The sequence below is a fragment of the Mustela nigripes genome, chromosome 16 (genome assembly GCF_022355385.1).
Source record: "Mustela nigripes isolate SB6536 chromosome 16, MUSNIG.SB6536, whole genome shotgun sequence".
Lineage (NCBI taxonomy): Eukaryota > Metazoa > Chordata > Mammalia > Carnivora > Mustelidae > Mustela > Mustela nigripes.
In genome coordinates this window covers 47,413,887-47,433,647 of record NC_081572.1, presented here as the reverse complement: position 1 = coordinate 47,433,647, position 19,761 = coordinate 47,413,887, and the positions used below count along the sequence as shown (strand labels likewise).

The 19,761-nt window shown below is 50.3% G+C and overlaps 1 protein-coding gene across 2 annotated transcripts in view; it reads left to right on the top strand.

Moving 5' to 3' along the window:
* Positions 1-828: 828 nt before the first annotated feature.
* EPN2 (epsin 2) overlaps positions 829-19,761 on the top strand; it is an 82,515-nt gene continuing 63,582 nt past the window's right edge. For both annotated transcript variants that reach the window (XM_059380490.1, XM_059380489.1), the window contains exon 1: positions 829-934. The gene's annotated coding sequence lies outside the window, so the exon portion shown is untranslated. The remainder of the gene's footprint in view (positions 935-19,761) is intronic.

Genomic DNA, 19,761 nt, shown 5'->3' with positions numbered 1-19,761 from the left:
TGCCTCATGGGCCCTGGATGAACCAGATGGAAGGGGCAGCTGTGTTGCTTTTGTGAGTTTCAGGTCGTGTAAATTCCTCATGCGAGGATGACGGTGGGCCAAGGGCTCTCCATTTTTAGTGTTAAGGATCTCTCTGGCTGTCTAGCAAAGCCGATGCATCCCTTCTCAGAAAAATTTTTGAGTGTGTTTGATTGAAGAATTAACACACATACGGAAAAGGGCACACACCTGAAGTGTACATCAGTGAATTTTCACAAAGTGAACACACCTGTGACAACGGCACTCAGCTCAAGAAACGGAAAGTGACCAGCGCCCCAGAGCCCCTGGCCCCTTCCAGGCTCCACCTCCTGAGAGAAGCCCCTGTGGGAATAATGTTTTCAAGTGCACACTGCAAGGTTCAGAACGGAGTTTCCGAGCTGGTGGAGGACTCCGTGTGCGTGCCTGAGGGTGGGGAGATGCTTGTGGGAGTATGGGGTGGGGGTTTTGTGGGGAGGTGTCTGAGTGCGTGGGTTCGGGTATGAATTCGCGAGGGTTTGTGGGCGATTGGGGGGTCCTTGAGATGCATGCGTGGAGTTTGGGGGTACGCTTGAGGGATTTGGGCGTAGGTCGAGCGGCACCGCGGGAGCGTTCGGCACTCTGCGCGGGGTCGGGTTTGTGGGGGGAGGTCGCGGGGGCGGGCCCTCGGCGGGGGCGGGGCCTCGGCAGGGTGGAGGGGCGGGGCCGGCGGGCGCGCGCACGCCGCCGGCGCGCCCCCTCCCGGCCGCCATGTTGGCTGGTGTGTGGGTGTCAAACGGAGCCAGACGCGGCGGCGGCGGCGGCGGCGGCGGCGGCGGCGGCGGCGGCTGCGGCGGCTCCGCAGGCTCCGGTCGCTCCCGCCTCACCAGCGCTACCCGCGGCCGCAGCCGCGCACCCAGGCAGGCTCGGAGGAGCGGAGGTGAGCCGGGGCCGACGAGCCTCGGGGGACGGGAGCCGGGCCCCGGGACGCGGACCCTCCCCTCCCCAGGGCACGGACTCCCTCACGGCGCCGCTCCCCTCTAGCCAGCCCCCCAGAGCATGCACCCAGGTGCCCCAGCTGGGTCCCACTCAGGTGGGACCCCTTTCTTTCCCACCAGGCCCCGCCCCACGGGCTGGAGCATGGCCCCCTCCCCATCTGGATCCCTCTTTCCGCTGCAAGGACCCCCCCCCCCCCAATTTTCCCATCTGGAAGCTCTTCCTTTTACATCCTCCGGAGTCTGGGGCTCTCCTCTTACTCCCACCCCAGATCTAGGATCCTCCTCAGGCCCTCATCCTCTACCTTTCAGCTTGGAACAACCCCGCCCCACCTCCCCAGAGCACTTTCCTCCCCTCCTCGGGCCAGGCGCCTCTTTCCTCCCGAGCCGAGCGCGATCTCCCTCCCGCCCCCGTGCACCGCCCAGCCCCTGTTTCCTCCAGGAATCGGGGGAGGGGTCCTCTCTGTCTTAGGATCCGGTCCCGTCCCCCCTCACCTTCGGGCTGGAGCGGGGCCCTTTTCCCTCCCCAGGGACCAGGTTCTCCCTCTCCACCCCCGACCCCCACAGCACAGCGGGGACGGGGGCGGCAGAGCCTGGTTCCAGCTGCCTTTTGTTCCGCGTGGGATGGCAGAGACCCCGCCCGACGGTCCTGTTCGGCTAATTCGGGTGGGTGAATGGGTGCGTGGGGCCGGCCTCTTCAAGGAGACCCTTCCTCTCTCTGCCCGTGGGGCGGTTCCCCCTGAGCTGAGCGCGTTGGGAGAGGCTGGCCCTTCCGAGAGGAGTCCGTGCCAACAGGTTTTTGTTTGCGACCTGAAGTTGGCCCAGTGGCTTTGCGGGGAGGATTGGGGAGGATGGGGGCAGCTTGCTCTCCCCAGAAACCCCAGCAGGGGCCTGTGAAAGTCCATTCCGCCACTCAGGGGCACGGCCTGGGGTCCCTTCACTGATTTGTCCAGGGGATGCATCTGAAATCCGCGCTTTAAGAGAGGATGGCTTGACCATGTTGGGCTTCAGGTGGGGGAAACTGAGGCCCAGAGATGTAGTGATTTGCCCAAGGTCATGCAGTGATACCGTGTCATTGCCAGAACTAGAAGCTTGGTCTCCGGGGTGCTCTCTCCACACATTTGAGAAATTTTTTTAAAGAGAGATCTTCAGGATAACACCCCCTCCCCCTTTTTATTTTTAACATTCACACAAGATAATGGGCTGGGAAAGATGTGAAGTATGAGTTCTACCTTTCTACCTCCAAAAAATGCCCTGTGAAAGAAGAGGTTGGAATAGGAGGTTAACATAATTGAAAAAGGTGAATTTTAATTACCTCCCCTCCCAATTACATAAGATAATGAGGATTTGGCAGAAAACATGTACGTCTTGTAGCTCTAGATACCAGATGATAGGTACTGGCAAAATCATATACTGAATGCCGCACAGCAGTGATTGAGTTCGTACTGATAATTAAGTTTTCATCTGTATTTAAATGAACATCAGAAGGGACTACAGGTTTTGTTTTTTTTTTTTTTCCCTGACTTGTTCTTATTCCAGTGATTGTATTTGGGATCAGTGATGGTGTCAGAGAAGCCACCAAGATCTGCTCTTTTCTCTATCTGTATTTTTGCTTTTATATTTTTAAAGCTTACTAGTTTCTTTAGTTTTAATATGGGCTTAGTCATGTTACCACTGGGCTTTCTTCTGTAAGCGTTGCATGAGATAATACTGGCCAGTAAAGAGTTAGATAAAGGGCAAATTATTGTTAAGACACGATTCAGGATTGCATCCCACAGGGCCCTGGACCTAGAGCAAGTTTGGATGGTCCTGTGGGATGTACTGATCTCTCCCCCTTTACGCAAGCTTTTTGCCTCCTTGAACCTTGGGTGGTTTGATGGAGAACTCTGTCCCAGCAAGGTGTGTTGTGTAAAACACGGTGGCCGATGTGCAGAGATGTAACTTGCAAGTGATGATACCTAGCTTGGTGTATGCAGCCTCGGAAATGGCCCATCCCTTGTAAAAAAAAAAAAAAAAAAGCCTTTGTAGAAGTATAATTGATGCCTCCTAACATAACTGTCTTCCCTGGTAAGGTGTGAATTTCCTAAGAGTTGGGATTCTGATAAGAGTCCTCCAAAAGTAGATGGAGGGTTTTTAGGACTTTGATTTGTTTTAATGGCTTGATTTATTTTAATGGCATCAGAACTTAAAAGTGCCCCCCCCCAAAGATTGCATTAAGATGAGGGTAACTTCCAGTTCTTTGTGGACTAAAGTGCCAAGAAATTTTCGTGCACGGAACTGTCCTTTCATACTCCTGGAAGCGCATTAAAGTTTTTAAGGCTTTTTGGCAGTTGTTCCTCCTGTCTCCCAGGACCTTCCTATCATATTGACAGATCATGGATGACTGTGGTGTTTGTCGTTTCATGGCATGAGTACCTGGTGACCCTGAGCCTTGCAGAAATGAAAGGGTTTGGGGCACCTGGGTGGCTCAATGGGTTAAGCCTCTGCCTTTGGCTCAGGTCATGATGTTAGGGTCCTGGGATCGAGCCCCACATGGGGCTCTCTGCACAGCGAGGAGCCTGCTTCCTCCTCTCTCTCTGCCTGCCTCTCTGCCTACTTGTGATCTTTGTCAAATAAATAAATAAAATCTTAAAAAAGAAAAAAAAAAGAAATGGCTTGCATTTGGGGAACTTGAGGTTGGGGGATATGAGGAATTTTCTAGTTCAGACCCTGCCACCCATCTGTCTGCTGAACTCTCTTCATCTGTTCAGTTTAAAAGAACATCTTCTGTGTAGCCCTTGCCAGCCAGTGCCACCAGTGCTTCTCTCCAAGCCTCAGTGCCCCCCAGCAGTCTTTGGAGCAAGCACATAATCACTTGATCTCTGTATCTGAGGCTCTTGTGGCACTGTGACGTCTTGAAGGCCAGTCTTGCTCTACTTCTCCAGCACCTACCCCAGTCTCTGACACATGGTAGATGCTTAGTGAAAGTCTGAGATGTGGATGAGTTGCCCTGGGCAGGGGCGGAGGAGCAATCTTTTATTGATCCCCTACTACAGGGTTCACGGTTCTCTCTTGCTCTTGCAAAAACCACTACTGTTGGTCTAGCGTCATGTGTCATATGGGTCTGTCATGTTACGTAACACACGGGTGTCATCGGCCACAGGCATATTATCCCGCTTCTGCAGTTGAGGAAGCTGAGTGAGGCTCAGAGGCTTAAGCCATGTGCTCAAGGTCACACAGCTAGTAAATGATGGGGCCTGGATTCGAATGGGTTTGTTGGATTCGGAGATATTCTTATACTTGCTTTCTCATTTGAGAAGCCAAGTCTCACAGAGACGAGGAAACCTACATCAAGGCCTACTGCAAGTTGATGGCAGACTGAGTCCTGTGGGACAATGCAACTAAGATTGAGGAGGGCGGGAGAGAGCACATTTTGTTTTTGTCAGCTACACTGTGAAATGACTGTTTATGTCCATCTGTTGAGTTTTTGAAAATTGACACACTTTCTGATCACTTTGTCAATGGAATTTTCTTTGGTCTGATTGAGCTTGTTCGCGGTCTCTAAGAATAGAAACTTACAAAAACAAATAGAGTGAAGTAAGTGTCAGCCCTTCAGTGAGTGTATTGAGTGTAATCCATCTATGGACTTTTTGACTAGATCTATTTTCCTGTCATGTGGTTAAGTTTTTTATGTCTTGAAATGCAAAGTTGTGTCAGCAGACTTTTTTAACGTCATTTCATTTTGTCTTCACATCAACATAGAAATAGGAAAACAAAAAAGGGCATCTGCACGGATCAGCCTGTTAAGTGTCCTTTTCTTATCTCAGCTCAGATCTTTAAGTGACCTATTCTTGATCTCAGCGAAATCTTGATATCAGGATTGTGAGTTCCTGCCCCCTATTGGGCTCCCAGCTGGCCAGGAAGCCTTCTTTAAAAAAACAAACAAACAAAAAAAACCCCCACAAACAACCATATAAGATGGGATTACCCCACCCATCTTCGAGGGAGATAGAGACCCAGAGAGGTTAAGTAACTTGTGGGGAACTGGCACAGCTGGGAGTCAAACCAAGGCCTGGGTGATTCCCAAACCTGGCTTCCTACCCCATCAGCCACTCTGTGTTAGGTATGCTTATCTAAATTATGGCCTACACTTGTGGTCTTGAAAATCACCACCAAGTCGATGTAGAAGGCTGGGAATGGCGAATGAGAGTTCTTTTTCCTAACCTAGGATCTGTGAAAGCCCTGTGGGTTGAATGTCAAGAGTTTAATGAACCACTTGAACTGATAGATGCCAGATTTAGGATTAGATTAAAAAAAAAAAAAAAAAAAGGTTTGCCTCCTTTGAACCAGATCGGCAACATTGTTAAAATGCCCAGTGTACATGCATTGGATTCTTTCTGGTGACTCATTCCCAGCATCCCCAGGTGCTGGAACCTTTGTGCCTGGGCACCGACAAGCCTTCCTGTCGGTCAAGGCTGCACTTCAAGCGCTCTGGAGACAGAACAGGTAACTTCTCTTTCTGTTCAAAGCAGTGCTAGGCAGCGGGTGCACAGAGGCCTGTAAATGAAGGGACCACCCCCCCCTTCTTTTCATGGCAACCCCGCTGATAAATGGAACAGGGAAAATCAGGCTCGTCCTGAGGGATGGCTGACCGTCTAAGGCTGATGCATGATGTGGATTTAAAAGCATCTATAATTAATCACTTCTGAGTGCAGGCTTCAGCCTTCCTCTCACTCCCACCCCTCTTAAGCTAATGTCATCGTCGCATCACGGTGGCTCAGTAGCCGAGGGCACCAAATGGTACAGACAATTTGACTACAAAGGCCATGTGAGAAATAGCTTTGGATTCAGACGTGGGTACAAATTGGTCTCCTGGCTGGGTGGCTTTGAGCACTCTAATCACTGAGCTGCGTTTTCCTCCTCTCCCAAGTGGGGCTAATAATAACCATCTTGCAGAAGAGACTGGTGTTTCTCAGACTCCAAGCGTGCATTGGAATCACCCAGAAGTCCTCTTAGACACATTGCCGGGCTCCACCCCCAGAGTGTCTGAGTCAGTAGGTCTGGGATGAAGTCTGAGAAAGTACATTTTCAGCCAGTTTCCAGGTGCTGCTCACATTCCTGGCCCTGGACCCAGATCTGGGGACCCTGGCCCAGAGGACTGAATACGAAGGGGGTGCCTGACTGCTGGGATACTCAAACACAGCGGTGCTTTTCTGCCTCTGAAAAGTACCTGAATCGCCTACAAGATGATGGCATGACCCTTGAGAAGAGAGTTTCGTTTGTCAAAGAGATGTTTTCACATTTGTTCTTCTGTGATCAGAACCGGGACTGTGGTCCCAGGCATCATCACTGTGTGAGTTAGTTGGGGTGTGTTCGTTCATGAAGGGGCTGTAAGATGTCAGTGCCCTTCGGAGGGGCAGTAAATCTAGGATTCTGTTAGAAAAGCCAGTTCATCGTTCCCACACATCAACAAGACGTTCACTGTCAAGGCTTTTTAGAAATGCAGCTGAGAAAGGGCAGGGCACCAGGAGACTCCCACGGGGCCATTAGGGATGGCCACTGGTGTTAATGGAAGTCACTCCTCCTCCCTCCAATGGTTCAGATTGATTAAATATTCTTCGGTGTTTAGAGTTTGGTGGGGGGTATTGTTTTCCTCCAATAGTAATTATCAGCTTGTCCATCAAAACCAAAACTGTGTATGTGTGTGTGAGAGAGAGAGCCCTGACAGTTTTTGAATGTCTTCTATGTGCCAGGCCCTATGCTACTCCTCTTATGCACAATACTGAATTTCTGCCATCCTGCAGGGTCACTGTTTCTCTTTTTGCATATGCAAAAACTAAGGCTCAGAGGGGTTCAGCTGCCTGCCTCAGGCCACACAGCCAGTTAAGTTACCCCAGCTGGTATTCGCTGCCACCTGTGTCAGATTCAAAACCACATTATTTCCTCTCCCTCACTCTACAGCCCTGCCAGGTGCTCCCACTGCTTCGCTGTACCTGGGAGGTACGCGTTTTACAACAGATGAACAGACTGTGGTTCGGAGGGGTCAGGCTTGTTCCTGTGCCCCCAGCCAGTCTCATACCTATCCATCCGGTGTTGGAGCCTCATGAAGCTGTTTCTATGACAACCCCTCACCTCCCTGTCCGGGGCCACGGAAGTAAATTCAAAGACCTGTGTCTGCCTTGTTGCGTACAGTAGGAACCTGGGAGGACCCCAGCTGGGTTGGCTGGGAGGAAGTCTGTGTGGGCTGGTAAGGGTTTTTGTGTTTGCAAAACTGTGTTAAAATAATTGCCCAAATTGCTCTGAGGAAAGGGCTCATTTCTTTTTTACTCTGTAATCCTAAAGCTCTGCACATTGGCTCTGTAAACATGACACATGGGGATTAAGGACTAAAAAAAAGTCTCCTGGTTAATGCCGGTTGTTAAAACGTGATCGGGTTCCTGCAGAATAACTCGATAGTCTTAAAAAGTTCTACAAATAAAAATATAAAGTGTCTCCTTCCTCAGCGGGCAATTAACATATGACTTACAGCAACTGGGTGATTTTTCTGGTCTTAACAGTGTATGTGGAGGTTGGGGTGTGATCGCTTTCCCAAGGTTTGAAAATGGCCTGCAGCTCCCAAGCTAAGGAATGGTAAACAGCTATGTGTCAGTACCTGCCCTGTGCTCTCGGGAGGCCCGGGAGGTTTGGACTCAAATTTGTTGTTTTGTAAACTCTTTGAGGCTGAGGTGAATAAATCGTGAGAGCTAGAAGCTGGGCTGTTCAGAGTTTGCACCCTTCCCCTCCCTCCCCCCAAAAGTCGTAGTGGAGGAATAGTGACAGCCTGAAAAGTCACATTTTTACTTGAAAGCAACCTCTCCATGAGTGCCTGTTTGATATCCGTTGCTATCCTGGGGTACAGTGACTGTACTTGGGTCCAAAAATTTGGGAAACAGGACAAGGGGAAGAATTTTGATAGCGCTTTATGAGAAGCAGTCCAGTTGATGTAGACTTATGGGCGTCAAGTCAAGGACAATTTCATGACATTAGAGCAGAATATTTGAGGTCGGTGTTGGCCTGGAAAATATGCAGCATGTGGTCTCTAGTCAAAATGATGGGTGTAAATGAAAGGCCATGTTTCCTGCCACCGATTGAGAAGACAAAGTTAACGTTTGTGAGACAATTAGAAGCTGGTGGTTTGCTGAGTCGTGATTTTGATTCTTTGTCAGGGCATCGAGAATGGAGAAGAATCTGGAAGGGTCAGGGAAGACATCAGGGAGAAGGTGGGATTTGAGGTGGACCTCAGAGGACAGGGGACAGGGTCCAGGTACAGAAGACAGATGGGAAGGCATATCAGAAGGAGGGAACAGCAGGGGGCAGAGCTTGGGGTGGGTTGGGGCATCCCACATTCACAGAGGCAGTTCTGCTCTGTGGATGCCCGCTGGGAACAATGAGGACTAAGGTGGCCCGATGGCTGTAACTCTGACGAGGCAGCGGCCCCGGGATTCGGTGCTGTTAGCAGTAGGGAGTTCAAGTGTTTGGGGAGGGACCCTGGGGCAGGGCCTGACCGGGCAGGTTGGTGAGACTGGATGGGTCGCAGTTCCAGAGAGAACACAGGTGTGTTTCAGCGCGAAGGGAGGTCCTGGAGCCCTGGTCTTTTCGGGGAGAGGCAGGGGCCCTGGAGGCCTTGGTGCTGGCTGGGAAGTGTGGATGGGACAGCCTTCAGGCCCACAGTTTTCCTCCTTGGCTGCACCTGCAGATCACGTGGCCTGAGAAGCTTTTTTAAAATGCTTGTGCTGGGGCCCCACCCCAGACCCGGGAGGGAGAGCCAGGAGTTTTTTTAGAAGTGCCCCAGATGATTTTCATGGTTTGCGTGGGCTGACAAGATGAACTGTGTGCTCAGGGGAGCCTCTGGGAACGTCAGGGATTAGAAGGTGGGAGAATAGTGGAGCCAGAAGCCTGTGCAGCGAGGAGATGTGGGGTGCTGGGTCCTGAGTTACTGTGGAGGAACTGAGGACAGGCTGCGGGAAAGAGGGAGGGGGCGTCAGAGAAGGTGGAATCGTGCCAGGGACAGATGACTCCCCAGGCTGCTGGAGTTTGCCTTTGAGCTGCTTTGCTAGCGGGAGCTGGTGTATAGCCACGACTGTAAACCCCGGTGAGGGCAGGAGAAAAGATTGGGCCCCACCTGTTTGCTGATCCTAAAGATAGTTGTGGTTCAGAGTACCCAACTGAGGCAGATTCACTTTATCCGTGGACGATCAGAAGGGAGGTTTTACCCCGTGCATCTGATGCATGTCACCATATCACAACTTGGATGTTTCCAGAAAAAAATTAGTTTGTGGTCCAGTCCATCTTTAGTGTTTATTGAGCACCTATGTACTGTGCGCCGTAGGATGGGAATGCATCGGTGAAGAGCTGTGTGTTCCTGACCCGAATAGCTCGTGTTCTGCAGAGAGCTGCTCCTGATGGAGAGAAAGTAATGGCAGCCCAGGGAGGGAGGAATGGAAAAAGTGGTATCAGACCCCGAGAGTGAATCTGGGTGTCACAGAAGGCTTCAGAGGAGACGTTAGGTAGGAAGGAAAAGTGGGAGCTCTGGGGCACACCAGTGAGAGGCCTCCGGGCCAGAGAACTGCGCTGCTGAGGGCCTGAAGGGTGGCTCTAGCCTGGCTGAGCAGGGTGGGCGGGGTGGAGGGAAGGGCTGGATATGCGGCAGAACCTGCCTAGTGCTGAGTGCGCCCAGTCGGCCGTGGCTTGCGCACAACCTTCCGGTGGTTGAGTGGGCAGTGCTCTGGGTCCTCCACTTTGCCTCTGATCAGAGCAGCTCTGTGCCGCTCTGAATGTGGGAAACTAAAAAGAGCTCCTTTGAAAAGTGTTCCTCTGCTGTTTAAAAAAACCCAAAGTGATCTCATTGCTTTAGGTGCTGGGGAGTCACTGAGCCAGAGGGTGCTCTGTGGGTGGCTGGCTGCGGGGGGGGGGCTCTGGAGGCTTCCCCAGGGAGCTGCACAGCCCTCTCTTCTCCATGCTTGCAGGAGAAGGCAGAGTTGAGAAGGGTTCTCAGCCAGTCCACGATACTGTAGGCCAGTGTCTCAGGTCCTAGGTGAGGTCTGGGCATGTGCCTGCATTGCTTATGGCTAGCAGGTCCTCTGGGAATGGAGCTCCCGATGCTTATACTCAAGCAGCTTTTATTTTTCGTTTTTCTTGGTGAGGAAGCTTTATGCCCAAATGAGGCTTGAACTCGTGGTCCCGAGAGCAAGAGTTGCATGCTCTACCCACTGAGCCTGCTAGGTGCTCCAGGCAGCTCTGTTTCTCCAGAAATCCCTGGAGAATTTTGTGAGTGGGTTTGAAGGTAAGGTACCTAGTGGTTAACCCTGGGATGCGTGTCAGAGAGCTCCTGGGCCAGGCACTGTGCAAAGTACCCAGGAGATGCCCAGCCTTCAACTCTTCCTTGGAGTAGACTAGATGAAGTCGTCCGTGGGCCCCATTCAGCCCACAGATGTGTTTTGTTGGGGCTGTACTGTCCTTTTTTTAAAAATGAAATTTGGTTGTTGTATTAGTTTCCCATGGGTGCTATAACAAATGATCACAAATGCAGTGGCTTAAAATAGTTGTCCTGTGAGTTAGACTTCCAACACAGGCCTCACGGGGGTAAAATCATGGTGTAGCCTGGACTGTGTTCCTTCTCGGAGGCTTTAGGAGAAGATCTGTTTCCTTGCCTTTTCCAGCTTTTACAGGGTGTCCACGTTCCTTGATTCATGGCCGCTTTTGTCTTCAAAGCCAGCAGTAGCTGGTCCTGTCCTCATACCGCATCACTCTGACACTGACATCTGCCTCCCGCTTCCGCTTTTAAGGATCCTTGCCATTACATTGGGCCCACTGGATAATCCGGGCTCCTGTCCCTGTTTTGAGGTCGGCTGATTAGAAACCTTAATCCCGTCAGCTATCTTAATTCCTCTTTGCCGTGTAACTGGGATTTGGATGTGGACATCTTTGGGAGGCCATTATTCTGTCTACCAGAGTCGCCAACATGAAAATCAGGAGATCTTACATAGCAATCCAAACTTGGAGATTCATTGACAAATCAGAACACTTGGCAGCCAGGGGCCTGCACGGTTGCCTGGCAACAGTGGGTCAGCGCCAATGTCGGCGCCATCTCTGGATGGGGTTTCGTGTGCCCGTTCTCCATAGCCCCTACCCCTCCCATGATGCCTCCTCATTTCCCTTCATTCCCTGGGCCCTGCTCTGGAGACCAGGGCCTTACACAGCGTTGGTCATGGACACGTCTTGGGTTCAGGGTGGTAGAGCTTGCCAGCCTCTCTGTTTGATGCCTTCCTCCTTGCCCTCCCTGCTTTAGACGTTCGCCTCGCACCCTCCTCTGCCTGGCACACAGCCACCCCTTCTCTCCACGCCCCGCTCTCTGTGACCCAGGGCTCTACATTCCAGAGCATCTCTGATGCTATTTTCGGTGGTATCGTTTGTACCATAACCCCTTGTCTCCTGTCTTCTCCTTTTCTGGCACCCAACACTGGTACATTCTGGTGCCTTCCATTTGATGTCTTGCACTGGCATTTTTGAATAGCTAGTCTTTATGATGCATCTTTAGAACAGTATCCATCAGAAGTCAGGATCGGACAACATTTAGTCGAGCACCTACTACAGGCCATGCACTTTCGTAGATACTGGGAAGACAACAGGGTGGGAGGGAGGGATACCTGCCTGGCCTCCCACCCCTCATCTAGTTCTGGAAGATGAAGGAGAAGGAGGAGAAGCAAGTGGATAGGCAATTGAAATTTTAGCCTCCTGTTGTAGCATCCTGAGATGAGATGAGAGACTGGCAGCATCCTGCTTCCTTGGTGCAGGGAGGTGAGCTCTTTCTGCAGCGGTGGGGGTTCCATAGCTCTGTTAAAGGCATTCCAGTGAAAGATTTCCCTGTTTCCTGACCCTAGCTGATAGCTGAATTCGGGGCAGGTATCTTGGAGGTCTAGATAATGTATCGATTTGCAGGGTAAAGGACTAGGTCAGATGAGTCCATGTGTTGCTGCCTGGCAGTGGGAACTGGGGCTCTGGTTCTTTACCAGGGAGCCCTGTATGTGGCCTCTTGTGGATGGGCCTGCCCTGGTGACCATAAACTGTAGGGCACAGGGGGAGGGCCCAGGTAGAGCCACCAGAACTTGACAGCCTTGGAGCATTTAGTTCTTTTTACCTCTGCAGAGCATTATCCAGAATATGAAAGATTCGGGAATTGCTTGAAAACAAAGCACAACTTACCATTATGGAGAATTTCAATCATATAAGTATAGAATATCTGAGTGTGCTCATCTAGGATCCTGCCCCCTCCCCCCTCTTTGATTATTTCCAAAGCAAATCCCAGACTTACATCACGGATAAGTGCTTTGATACACATCGCAAGCAGATATGGGCTCTTTGGAAACTTGTTTTTAAGAGAAGACTGATCACCTGCCATCCTAATTTTGATTTTTGAATGCTCTGGGATTGAAGCTGACTTTCTGCACATGTGGAATAATGATGCACTTTTTAAAAAAGATTTTATTTATTTATTTGGCAGAGAGAGAGACAGCAAGAGAGGGAACACAAGCAGGGGGAATGTCAGAGGGAGAAGCAGGCTTCCCGCTGAGTATGGTGCCCGATGTGGGGCTTGATCCTAGGACCCTGGGATCATGACATGAGCCAAAGGCAGCCACTTAACAACTGAGCCACCCAGGCGCCCCAATGATGCATCTTTATACAAAATCTTAATGTGGGTTGAGTTTTTTTTAGCACTTCTATTGGGGCAAAACAATGATTTAAAAAAAAATTTTTATTTATCTATTTGAGAGAGCAAGGGAATGGGCACGCGCAGCACAGGGTTGGGGCAGAGGATGAGGGAGAGAGAGAATCCTAAGCAGATTCTGTGCTGAGCATGGAGCCCAATGTGGGGCTCGATCCCACAATCCTGAGAACATGACCTGAGCCGAAATCAAGGGTTGGATGCTTAACTGACTGAGCCACCAGAACAATGAAGCATTTTCCCATTTTAATTTTTTTATTGTAAAATACATGTGACACAAAATTTACCCTGGTAGCCATTTCAAAGCGTTAAGAAGGGGCATTAAGTATATTTACGCTGTTGGGCAGTGGTTACCACAGTGTCGTTGACAGACTTTTTTCATCACCCCGGAAGGAAACCTGTACCCATTAAGCAGTTGCTCCTGATCCTCCCATCTCCCAGCCTCTGAAAAGGACTGATCTGCTTTCTGTCCCTAGGATTTGTCTGCGCTGGGCGTTTCACATGCATGGCGTCCTCCATATGTGACCGTCTGTGTCTGACTTCTGTCACTTAGCAGTGTTTTCCGGGTTCAGCCCTGGGGTCACGTGTGTCATTCCTTTTTATAGCTGAATAGTATTCCATTGTGTAGCTCGACCTCAGTGCATCTGCCTGTCTGCTGATGGACACTGGGGTTGTTTCTGCCTTTGGCGATTGTGAGTAGTCACCGCTGTAACTTGTCAGTGCCCACTTTGAAACGTGGTGATGCAGTGCACGGACCAAAAAGAAAATGTCATGAATAAGGGGTAGGAGGGTGGTCACTTCCTGAATCCTTTGATTTTAACACATATATAGAGAACTTCTTCCTGAGGTATATCATACATAACAGCAAAGTATACTATGTGTAAGGGACTCGGAGGCCTCTGTTATTTTTTGGTTTTGGTGGCCGTGAGGCCTGCTTACCGGCTGCCAGTCTTGGGAGCTCTGAGAGCTGAGAGATACCAGCAGTGGGTCTGAGGGTGAGCAGTGGCCTTTCTCTGCATTGGCATTGAGGGAAATGCTTGACTCTTTCCGCTCCTGCATTATGGGGACAGTCTCAGTGTTCTTGGTGTTTTCATGAGTCACTTCCTTTATTTCTCTACTTCAGTAAACAGCGTCTGTGCCCTTCTGTTGTCATGACAAGGCGCTGGTGTTCAGGGGAGCAGGCTAGGTATGTTGTGGTCAGGAAGACAGCGTGAACTTGGTGACATATTGTATGTGTGGACCTTGATTTCGGGTAGGCTTTTATTTCTAGCATGGATTTCAAGGGCAGCCCAGGATACACCCATTGCGGACCGGTGGGCACCCTTCCGAAGGCTGCCCTGTGGGGTGAGAAGTGGCATATGCTCTCGTTGCAACACGGTGTGTGTCCTTCAGAGGGTATCAGGGAGGTGTTCATCTCAGGCCCCAGGGCAAGGAAGAACTTCTGCGAATCTGCTTTATTTCTTGCTTGTGGACAGAGAACCCTCTTTGCTTTGGCCGTCAGGAAGCTCAGCTCAAAGTCAGTCCGTGCTAGCTCCGGTGTGGCCTGTACTTTGGGTTCTAACCCAGCACCCCCTCCTTTCCTCGTTGCCTGGATTTCTTTGTTGAGGTGCTTTTCATTGTCCTCTGGGCTTCTCTAAGCCAGTGGTTTTCTGCTTGGCTCCTATGTTTTGTCGGAATCGCCTGGGGAGCTGCCTTTTTTAAAATTTTTTATTTTTTTTAAATGCCATTGTTCGTGCCCCACCACCTTCTGTTTTAATTGTTCTGGGAGGGGGCCTGAGCCCAAGTATGTTTCCAAAGCTCCCCAGAGATTCACATGTGTGGGTTGGGAACCCGCTACTTAAGGCCATTTCATATTTGTTTAGCAAACAAGGGAGGGGGGGTAAATAGACAAGGAAGGAATGTGGGAGGACAGCCTTCCCCAGAGTAAGGTGGTTTAAGCTCAGAGATGCTGGGTAAAGAGGATTATGTGGTGTCCAGTGGTTTTCTTGCCAGTGGAACCAGTGGGACAGCTCCGAGGGACTTCTCTCCAGAACCACAGAGGCCCTCACTCCTGGACCAGGGTTGGGGAGGAGCCATGGGGATTTGACTCTGAAGATCTCAGGCCTGCCTAGGGGGTACGGCTTTTTAACCAGGTCTTTTGGGCCATTCAGGACCCACATCCCATGCTTGGGACCTAGTTTGTGCTTAATTTTGATTTGTATTTCAGTCTGCTCTACCAAAATAGACTGTCTGTAATACGATATTTCCAGGTTGATTTTCTTTTTTATCCTGAGTCTTGGAGAATATTTATGGTGCCTCTTTTAATGGTCATCGAAGAAAATTTGGAAGTAGGAAGGATCAGACTCAAACTTGACCTGTGGCCTTGTCACTGCAGTTGCTGTTAGTAGCTAGGTTTGTTTTCTCTAAATCATTGGTTTGTTTAGTACCCAGGAGTCTTGACAGTCTGTGCAACCATCACCGGAATGGTACAGAGCTTTCCCTTGAACGACCATGGTAGGAAGAGGTCAGCACTTCCTGTGGTTTGTCCCCTCCTCTGTTGCTGGGGGCAGTGGGGTCTGCAGCTCCCAGAGGTGTCAGGAGGCCGAGAGGGAATTCTGCTTTGCTGGCTGGAGAGGTTGATTAACCAGGTGGCTGTGGGTGAGGGCGGGCGGGGCTGTTGGTGATGGTGCTCAGATGGGGAAGCATGGAGGGGAAGCGGTCAGCCCGGAGGATGACTTCAGAGCTAGACAGGGGAACCAAGGACCTCTAGCACTGCGTGCATTTCAGAGACTTCTCTGGGCCTCAGTTTCCCCATCTCTGATGTACAATAGAGAGTAGACTAAGCCATACCTAATCTGATGCCCAAATGTTGTCTTCTGTTCTTAGGTAAGAGCAGCGGTCAAGCTGGCAGCACTTTTGTTCGCTGAATGTGACTTTTCCCTTTGGTGATGCTGAGCCCATAATATGTTGCTGAGGTGGGCATCAGCCTGTTCCTCCCACACAGTTGATTGCCACTGTCTTCAGAGGTCCCCAGAAGAGATAGGGTGCCTGGGTGGCTCAGATGGTTAAGCATCTGCCTTCGGCTCAGGTCATGATCCCAGGGTCCTGGGATCGATCCCCACGTCAGGCTCCCATCTCAGTGCAGAGCCTGCTTCTCGCTCTCCCACTCCCCCAGGTTGTGTTCCTTCTCTCGCTGTTTCTCTCTCTGTCAAATAAATAAATCTTAAAAAAAAAAAAAAAAAAAAAAGGAAGCCCCCAGAAGAGGCCACAGGCTAGTTCCTTAGGAAATGTGTTTGCCTGAGGTTCACCAGCTCACTCTGATCCAGTCCAGAGAGCTGGTCTAGGTCGTGGTCAGCTCGCTCACTTCAGGGAGACCTGTGACCTGTCAGTGATGGTCATTTCCTTCTGGGGCCCTCAGCACTGGCATCACATGGGGACACCGGAAGGGTTTCATGAGCAGGTCTGCCGCACTGGGGGAAGGCCCCTGATTTCTCTGCCCACCGCTGTGACGCACGCCTGCCCTGTTCCTGAGCCATCCCCTGTGAAAGAGGTCAGCTCTCCCACAAGGCTGCCTGTCCCGGGAGGAGGGCAGGCCCTTGCTCTGTGCTGCATCCGGCTGGGGGCCTGGTGGCCAGGGGCGTGGCATGGGATAGACTCGCCACTTTGAGTTTGCATTTGGGTGCTGTGTCACACTACCGACTGGTGAATATTTAAGAAATCTTTTTGATAGAAACTTAAAAGTTATTATCAAGGTCTTTGTTTTTGTTCTTTTCAAATTGGAAGAAGGAAATCCATTTAAAATTTGAAAAGGGGAAATGTCTTCTTTAAGAGAAAAAACTCATTTTGTAACCCACTGGCTTCCAAATTGAGGCCTCAGAAATGAGATTTCTAAAAAACTGCCCTGTGAGGCTCATGGAAATATCATTTAAATCAGTCAGCCTAAGGTCATGCTCCTTCCGGGAGGTCGTGTGGAAACATGGTTTTGCTGCTGCTTTTGTTGAAGATGAGAGAGCGCACTACCTCCTTCACTTGGCATCTTTTGAGCACTGAGTCACTTCAGAGAGAAATTTCCAGACCAATGAGTATCACCCCTTTGAGGGCCAAAGCCTGTCCTCACTTGCAGCTTTTGTTTTCAGCTTTCCCCCCTTAGTTCTCCAGGGACCGAGAGAGGGAGAGAGAGAGAGAGAGAGAGATCGGCAGGGAGGAGGGCTGCCTCCTGGGGTGCTTGCACTCTCTGGTGGGTCTGGAGGGCGGGATGCCCCTTGCCCTGGAGGGCCTGGAGGAAGAGTCTCTCCTGGCCTCACCTCTCACCACTGTCCTCTCTCTGCTTGCCGCGCTAGGGACCGAGCCACTTATTTTGCTTGGAGTGTGCTCTGTGGGCCACTCGCCCACCTTGATCTCCCCCTTGCCCAGTCCACACCTGGGTCTGTACCCTTTGGGCTTCCACCATAAGGTATCAGCTGTGTTTCCTGCTCCCCATGGGCTGTGTCATGTGCCGTCTTGGCAGACGGAACTTGTGTCGGATCGACCCGCATGCCCCAATACTCTGCTGCTGCCTGGCTGGTCGCCGGTGCTGGGGACTCTCTTGCTGCTCAAGTTGTGGGGGCTCGTGGTTTCTTGTTCTTCCCTCCCTTCCCTTTGCCCCTGCTGATCAGAGAGAGACCTGTTCGGGGCCGGGCATGGGATGGAGTGGGGGTGAGGGTTAGGAGGGTTGAGTAGGGATGGGAGGGTGGGGATGGGGGTGCACAGATCTCTGGGCAGTGCAGGGGAGAGTACAGGTTGGAAAGGGGTGTGGATGGTTGGGAAAGACCACCATAGGCCATTTGCAGCCTTCCAGGTGTGAAACCTGCAGAGCCTGGCAGAGACTGTGGCAGGGCTGGCTGCTGGTGCCTGCCCTTGAGCTTTCCCGGGGTCGTGGGGGCTCTCACAGGTGAGCCAGCAGAGGAATGGAGGGCCCGGGTGACGCTTACTCCTGTCCTGCTGAGGCCACCAGCATCTGGGACCTGCTGGCCAAGGGCTTTGATATTGTTTTAATGAGGATAGGGCTTACTTTTTTTTTTTTTTTTTTAAAGATTTTATTTATTTATTTGACACACAGAGAGATCACAAGTAGGCAGAGAGGCAGGCAGAAAGAGAGGGGGAAGCAGGCTCCCTGCCGAGTAGAGAGCCCCATGCGGAGCCCAATCCCAGGACCCTGAGATCACGACCTGAGTTGAAGGCAGAGGCTTAACCCACTGAGCCACCCAGGCGCCCCTTACATTTTGTCCAAATGTTTCATTTTCTTTTTATGTTTTTTGGAATAGGCCACACATTGACATTGGTCTACAATAAAAAGATACAAAAGTATACTTTGAGAGATCTTGTCCTTCTCCTCTGATGTCATCTACCTTGTTCCCCACCTCCTTTCTCCTTAATAGAAAACCCCTTTCAGTAGTTTCGATATCCTTCTAGTGTTCCTTTACACAAATAAGACAAACACAAATTTACAGACTTATATCCTTCCTTCTCCCTTTTTGTTCCCGCACCTAGCCTCTACACCTTGCTCTTTGACCGACCACTGTAGCCTGGAGACTTTTCTACGTCAGTACTTGGAGAGTCATCGTCATTCTCTTTGAGCTATGTAGTATTCCCTTTTCTTGGAGGAACAAGAGTCATTTCCCTTGTTTTACTTTGTTTTCTGTCCCATCCCTTCTGCAGTGGCATCCATGCACCTACACCCAGTCATATTACCTGCATCCTTTCGGGCACCTGTAGGTGGACCTAAGGGTCAGGTCCCTGGGACATTGCTGGGGCGGGGGCGGGTAAACACGTTTGTGGTTTGATTGATTTTGCCCACTTGCCCTCTGCAGGGCTGGCTGCCGTTATACTGCATCAGCAACTGTGAGTGCCTGTTTCCCCACAGCCTCGCCAAGAGAACGTATAGTCAGATGTTTGGATTTTTGCCAACCTGACGGGTGTCCAAAGTAACTCCATGTAGTTTATTTTTGTTTGTTTGTTTTTTTGTTTGTTTGTTTTGTTTGCTGCTTGGAGTTCATTTTCCACTTGGTGGAAGGTGGGAAGGTGCACGGTTACAGGGTGTCAGGAAGGCTTGACAGTGGCTTTGATAGTAGGAGTGGGGTCCTTTCAACTTCCTTTTTGGTGTTTTGCTATTTTGATATACAAGAACCCAACTGCTTCTGCTCAATGTAGTTTTAATTTACATTTTTCTGAAGTGTTTAAAGACCATTTCTATTTTTGCGTGGACGGTTCTTTTCCCATCTTGAGATGGGGTATTGGTTGTTTATTTCTTCGTTTCTGTGAGCTCTTTTGGTTTTCGGAAGATGAGTTTGTTGTGTTGTGAGTTGTAAAAATTTCTCAGGCTAGGAATTAATTTCAGTCTAGCCAGACTTTTTCAAGCACTTCCTTCCCACCCCATCTCCTGTGTTTAAGGATTCAGACTGTGGCCTTGGGACAGAGTCTGGTCTCTGTTGGGACAGAACCACGACCCTGGCTTCCTTCCATGATTTTTAAATTAATTGACCACAGACACATTTTCAACATGAACATAAAATAGTGTAGAAGCATTTGGAGTCTGCATGGGGATGGGCCACTCGATGCTGTGAAAATAAGCAGCCCCTCACGTGTCTGTGGCCTTACTTGTCCTCCTGCTCCGTGTCCGGCACGTTTGGTCATCATAGTCGTTCACGGGCCCAGGCTGATGGAAGCACCCGTCTGATTCTTTGTTATTGGTTAACGGCTTTGATACACAACTTATATACCATGCAGTAAAGTTCACTTGTTTGAAATGAACAGTTCAGTAGTTTTTTGTGTATTCAGAGTTATACAACCATCCCGCACAGTTGTATTTTACATTTCATCACTCTCCAAAACACCTCATATCTGTTAAGCAGTCATCCCCTCTCCCCCTTCCATCAGCCTCTGGTCTCCTTCCTGTCTGTGTGGGTGGGCCTGTTCTGGACATTTTGTATAAATGGGATTATACACTATGTGACCTTTCGTGGCTGTCTCCTCTTCAGTGTATTTTCAAAGTTTCTCGTGTTGTAGCATGTATCT